We start from the raw sequence: 6521 nt of genomic DNA, 5'->3' as shown, positions 1-6521 counted from the left end.
ACTAACTAGGAGTAAAGGTCTAATGGGTAAGGCAGTCTCACACCTTGCTGTACAAATAATCTCTCATACATTAATGATAAAAAGAAACCTGACTTTTGACACTGCAAACTGGTCATTTATTTTCTTGTGCCTAGACAAGGGAAAATCAGAAGATGAAACGACAAAATCTCTGACTGAGTTTGGCTGGCTGATGCAGGGCATGCGGAAGTTGTTGATTGATTATTTGAAGTCTCAGAAATAAACCATCTGTGAAAAGGAATGTCTTTTGTATACTCTGTAGTTAGTGTGGCTTCCACACAGTTTCTGGAAAACTGTTTTCTTCAGTGCTGTTTTCTCTCCTGGATATTGCTTTTTATATGTACAATCTGTGCAGCATCTATTGTCTTTACTGCCCATAATTCCCCACCACACTGGCATGCATGATCTTCATTGCCCTGACTGGTGTTCAGATGGATGTCACTCTGTTCTGGTTGAAAACAAACCTTTTCTTTGCAGTGTTGTATTATTTTTCAGCCAGATCTGAATAGATCAGATAAATACTAGTCATATAAATACTAGTGCAGGCAGGAGGAAGCAAGTAAGTACGTTTGGCTGAGGTTGGATGGAATAGGCGTGGGCACCCCTTTCAGCATCATTTCTGTTTTAAATCTGGATTGTGAGGACACGTCCTAATCAATGATGACATGCAACATAGGTGATGTAATGAGACTATCGCACTCTGTGGCAATTAGCCCAACAGAAAATTACCCATGAGCAGATACAAGCAAGATAGGAGGTAAAAGAAAAAAGAATAAAACCTGTGTTAATGAATTTGTGTGAAGTATGAATAATTATCTAATAATTTAATCATTATTTACTGAAATTCCAGATTAGATACATACTCCAAATAACTATCAGGCCAAATAACTCCTCTGTTTATTAGCATTATTCTGCCTTGCCATGTTTAATAGAGGATGCATCTCCTCCCATTCAAGTCTTTTGCAAAACAGCCCCGTAGGCACAGTGTAGATCAACTAGCTTTTATGCATACATTCTCTAAGGAAAACTAAAGGAGTAAACAAAATATCTGTTTTGACAAGATGCCTACTTTGATCATAAATGTTAAGGTCAGGAGATGCTAGTATGATTTTATTCTCACTTCCTGAATAATACAATCTGTAGGATCTCCTCCCGTAATTTCTTCATTAAGTCAGCAATTTCCCTTTGAACTGAAGTCTGCATTTTAGGAAGATCCCTTGTCTTGATTTTACAGGGCCATTTTTATCCACAGAAGAGTTTGTGCTATCATGTTGAGGTATTATTATACATAAGGGAAGGATGGCTTTTCTGTACCAGCATTTGCAACATTTCAGCGTACGTATCTTGTGCTCACAGCGCTTCCTCCTGGCCTGAACACTTGGGTGGTTTCTCCTGGGAGGAGCATAAACCCACAGATAAATTCATACATCTTTAGAGCAGCTCTGTGTCTCTGAACACTGTAAGAACACACAGAATGAGAGCTTTTCTCAGTGACCGTGCCTGACCTTGCATTTCTGGCTGGGCTGATGTTTGAGTTCTGCCTCCTCTCCTGGCTGCAGTTAGAGCTGCTCGTTTTCTGTCTGCTGATTATTTTATTTTATTTTATTTTATTTTATTTTATTTTATTTTATTTTATTTTATTTTATTTTATTTTATTTTATTTTATTTTATTTTATTTTATTTTATTTTATTTTCACAAAGCTATGTACAGCTCAGCCAGTTGCATACTGGCTCCTTCTACCCCTGCACATCTTTATCCCACTTGGTGTACCTGGGCAGTGAGTCCATTTATGATGTGTCCTGTCATCTTCCTGCATACAGGAACTTAATTGCTCTTCCATTTAGCCTGAATGACGGGTGGCTGTCAGGCTTGCTGCCCTGCGCTTCATCAGCCTGTGACTGATCAAAGACATGTTTAATGTCTTGTGCTTCCCACGGTCTGACAGCCTCTGGGATTTATAAAACAGCAGTGGAAGGAGACACGATTTTTCATATGGTTGCATGACTGGTTGTGGAATACTGTCCATTCATACGCGTCTTCTAAGCTTCACAAGAGATCTGCACGTCGTCTACAATCACCACACAAAGAATGTGTAAAACAGAACTGGTATGATTATCGCGCCCATTAAATGGCCCTTGCTTTCATTCTCCACCTTTCTCTCTGTGATAGCTCCAATCTCTTAATGGTTTGCTGCTGCACAATGGGGTGCAGAACAGGCTCTAAAAAATAATGATCAAGCAAGAAAATAAAGAGAAGCATACCCTGTACCTGTAAGTTACTGCACAGCTGGCAAGTTATCCTTGCTTAGTACCTGAGGTAACACCTAGGAAAGAAGCATATATTCTACAGAGACTCTGAGTAGCTCGGAAGCTCTTAAGCATTTGGATATAAACATGCTTCCTGCATACTTCTTTACTTATCCCGTGCAAAGAGAACTAAAATGCAGCATTTTCAGGATTAGGCCTTTGGGAAAACTAGTGTAGGACCTTCTGCTATGATAGCTCCTCAACAGAGACTGCTGAAGGGAGGTTTTTGTCTCTGTTATCAATCTTATATTTTGCCCTCTTTTTACCTCTCCTGAAAACTGCTCAAGTTTGCCTTTCATTGTGTCAGTTTCCCCTCTTCTATTACTTGCCTGCTTTACTTGTGGTTTTGGCTTGTGTTTTTTGTAATTGCTCACAGCAGAGTTAGGTCAGTTTTCATAGCAGTTTCCAGCACAGCATACAGCACAGAAGGAGGTTTTTCCACCAGTGAAATGGCTGCAGATCATTGTCCTGGGCAAGAGCAGCAGGACAGGATATGAAAACACCGCAGTTAGCTGGAATTGCTGGGAAAATGAGGTTAACACAGCACACTTCTCCCTGTACCTCCTTGTGAGACATCTAGAAACTTTTGGAAAGTTACGGGCTACAGTTGAGAGGGCTGAGAAATCCAGAGAAGCCTGCAGAGCTAAAAAGAAATGTAACACCCTGAGAAGATGAAGAATTATCAGTACATCTCATTGATGAAAGGGAGTCTCCCATCAGGCAGCTCCTCCACTGACATGTTGGGACAGGTGACTCAGCTCAGCAGTGGAGAAAAATGTCCCCAGTGCTGCTTTCCTCGAAGCACCCTCACCTGCAGGTTTCTCATTCAAGACCATTTGCTTATGAAAACTGATCAGTTCACAGATCCTGGGGTGGCAAAGCTGCAGGCAGATTTCACTCTCACTGATGAGGATGCAAAGCTGCGAGCAAGCTTAATAAGGACTCTGATGAGTTTTCCAGTGTAACTACACCAGTAATTGTCAAGATCTATTAAGTAAATAAAGGTTGGTTGTTCTCAGTCCTGAAGTACTGTTGCACAAGGTTGTAATCATCCTATCTTATCGGGAATGAAATGCATGAGGCATATTAAAGGAGGCAGTGTTTGCTATTCACTGGTGATTTGTTACAAATAAAAGCTTTCAGAAATAGCACAAGAGAGGTCTGGCAGCAGTCAACTGACCTGTAATTCAAAGATTGAGGCAATATTTAGAGAAAGGAAGCAGAGCATAGCAGAACAGAGCCTGGCAATTCCCTTGAGCTTAACTGGAACTCGAGCCTACTATCACATGTGCAGCTGAGACCCCGAGAATCTCCCGCAAACAGTACAGGTTTGTACTGAATTTCATCCTTCTGGGAAAAGAAGAGATGTATATTTCCAACAGAGCAGTTTTACAAGCAGCATTTTTCCTTCCTTTAAAAGATACCAACCTTGTCAATAGCCCAAGGTCTCCTTATTATCTATAGACTTTCAGGTTTTCTATTATCATTTTATTAAGGGCAATCTAACTAGAAAAATCAATTGTTGCAGGGAGTGGCTCGGTTATTGAGATACTAGGGCCACATGCTTAACACCTGTAAGGAAATTTTGCCCAATTCTAGCAGCACAAACCAGTGTGAAGCCTGGTTTGAAACGCCTAGCGTTCCTAGAAGTCATCTGATAGCATGTGGCAGGGAGCTGAAAGAAGGCACATCCTACCAGGTACCTGCTAGAATAGACCCAGCTGGCAACCACAGTGTAGGAGAGGCTGCCTGGAGTCAGCACCTGAATGCTGCCCTCCCACGTGGAACAGGAAATTGTTGAGCATCTGGAGTATCTGCTGTATTCGTTGTCAGCTTTTCAATCTCCTGAAGAAGATAAAACAAAGGCAGTGACACAACGGGTTCGTGGGTCCCTACGCTGGCAGTTTGAGCACTGTTCTGCGTGTGGGAGGGTGGAGTAGCAGCGTGATTAAAGTGTCCCACTGTGCTGCCAGATGTGCAAGTTTATGTCTTAATTTGCTATTAGCCCCCGACCAACCCAGGTGAAAGACGTCTTTTGGGACTAGTGAAGTCTCCAGTTAAATCCAGGGACGCCAGATGGTGTATTAACCTCTTCCTGCTAGGATGTGGTTAACTGCAGAAGTGGAAGTGTCTTAGCCACGTTCACCTGATGACTACAGAGACCTAGCAAACCTCTGAACTGTTCTGCCTGGATTCACTCAAACGTCTGTGTTGGTATAGAAAAATAGATCTGACCCCACGTATCATTAGGATGTTGCCTAACTTCCCAGGACTTTTACATTAAAACTATGAACATGTCAACAGTTCCAGAGTGAGGCACAAACCAGGCTGATTTGCTAGTTGTGTGACTGTGAAGGCCCGTTCTCACTTCCTGGCTGTGACACACATACCTTGGGGAGTATCGGATTTATGCACATGGTAGGATATCAGCATGCATTGATTAAGTATATTTAGGTTTTTGATTCCTATTGCCTAAGAGAAATTTCAGCCTGTCCTTTTGAAATTTCTTGGCACTGCTGGAATGCAAGAATTATTTATTAGGGAGACTTTAAAGTAGAATAAAATAAGAAATGCTATGAGAAAAAGTTCTGTTTGTTTCTTACATTTTCTCCACCCTTCCTTCATGCTGGACTGTTCCATGTGCTTAAAAGGAAAATCTTTTCCAAACCCTTCCAGTCTAAAATATCATCAAATGGAGCAAAAGGAAACAGAACTTGCCCCAGAAGCGTTCCCACCCTGGAATGTTTTAGATGCTCCAGCCCCAGAGCTTTGGCTACAAAGTCTGAGCAGCAAGATGTCCATGCCGTCTGTGGAGGGGTGGATCAGAGAGCATCCCATGCCTCGGGCACTGCAGGGAACTATCTTGCAGAGCAGAACCCATCCTACAATGTGATGATGTGGGGACTCGTGTGCCAACACCAGCTCACAGACTTCTTTCTTATTCTCTGTCCCTGCTTACCCATTTCCATCCCGTGGGGCACCATACTTGTGGCTGGGAGAATTCAATTCTCTACAGACTGCACTGAAGCCTAGAACATTTCTGGGGCAGGGTGGGGTTGTCCTTCAAAGCCAGAGAAGCTCAACACTGATCTTATTTACAGCACAACCCCACAAGTTGTTGCATGCAGGTGACTGACTTCACCCATCAATGGTGAGCTTGCCTGGTGTGCTGAGAAGTTCCTGGAGCTGAGACTCCAGGCATGCCATGAAAGACTCTGCTCTGGCTCCAGTTCCTAAATAACTGGTGCACTGTGGAGCAAAGAAGGGGGCTGTGATCCCTTCAGCCAGCATTGCTGCTTAAGCCCTACATTAACAAATCACAACCCGAGATTGAATGAAGATGACCTGGGGCACATTGTTTGCTCTGAGTCATTGCTGCACACCGCAGGGCTTGGAGGCAAGATCAGGAGAGAGAGGAACATCCAGCTTTGAAGTGTGTAGGGCCTTAACTGCAGTTCAGTGCTCTCAAAACTGAGTGGCTGTATTAGGATTCCTAGAAAGTTTAATATCAGCAAATGTAGTGTCTCTGTGCTCCAGAGCAACTGAGGGAACTTAGGGGTGTTTTAGATGGTAAATTGTCCGAGCTCCAGCAAAGCTGCTCAGTGGATGTACTGTGTCACCTCTTCTCTTGGGATAACGCTGTCTCAACACTGTGTGTAGTAATGGGACTTTGAGGAAAGTTTAAATTCAACAACATAAATATATTCTACTAGACAGCCCTACCTTTCTCTTGTACTTGAAAATGGAGGACACGATGCATTTCAGTTACACAAGACTTGTTAAGATAAAACTATTTCAGGTTTCGTAACTCAAGTCTGGATTTTAAATGATTTGCTAAAAAAAAAAGAAGTTAGGCTATTTTTTCTCTAACAAGTCAACTGTGAGGAAAAGCAATTACGCAAATGCTTATTTTTCTATGACATTTATCATTAAAGAGAAAATGAGAGAAACTGCATGCCAACATTTGTTATAATTTCATTAGGATCCAGGTAGATCTAATTTATATGGGGAGTCTGTTTCCAAGATGAGGAGCGAATGAATCTCATCTGACAGACAATTGAGTTACAAAGGCCTCACATTCAAACTCTTCTCCAACAGAATGTAAACAAGACACATCGTTTAATAAGATCAGACGGATAATAAGGGGCTAAATTATGGCAGGACTCATCAGTCAGCAACACATACAGCTAGACCTT

Source organism: Anas platyrhynchos, chromosome 1 (assembly GCF_047663525.1).
Source record: "Anas platyrhynchos isolate ZD024472 breed Pekin duck chromosome 1, IASCAAS_PekinDuck_T2T, whole genome shotgun sequence".
In the NCBI taxonomy this organism is placed as follows: Eukaryota; Metazoa; Chordata; class Aves; order Anseriformes; family Anatidae; genus Anas; species Anas platyrhynchos.
The sequence above is the reverse complement of the archived record's forward strand: the minus strand, read 5'-3'. Positions refer to the sequence as shown.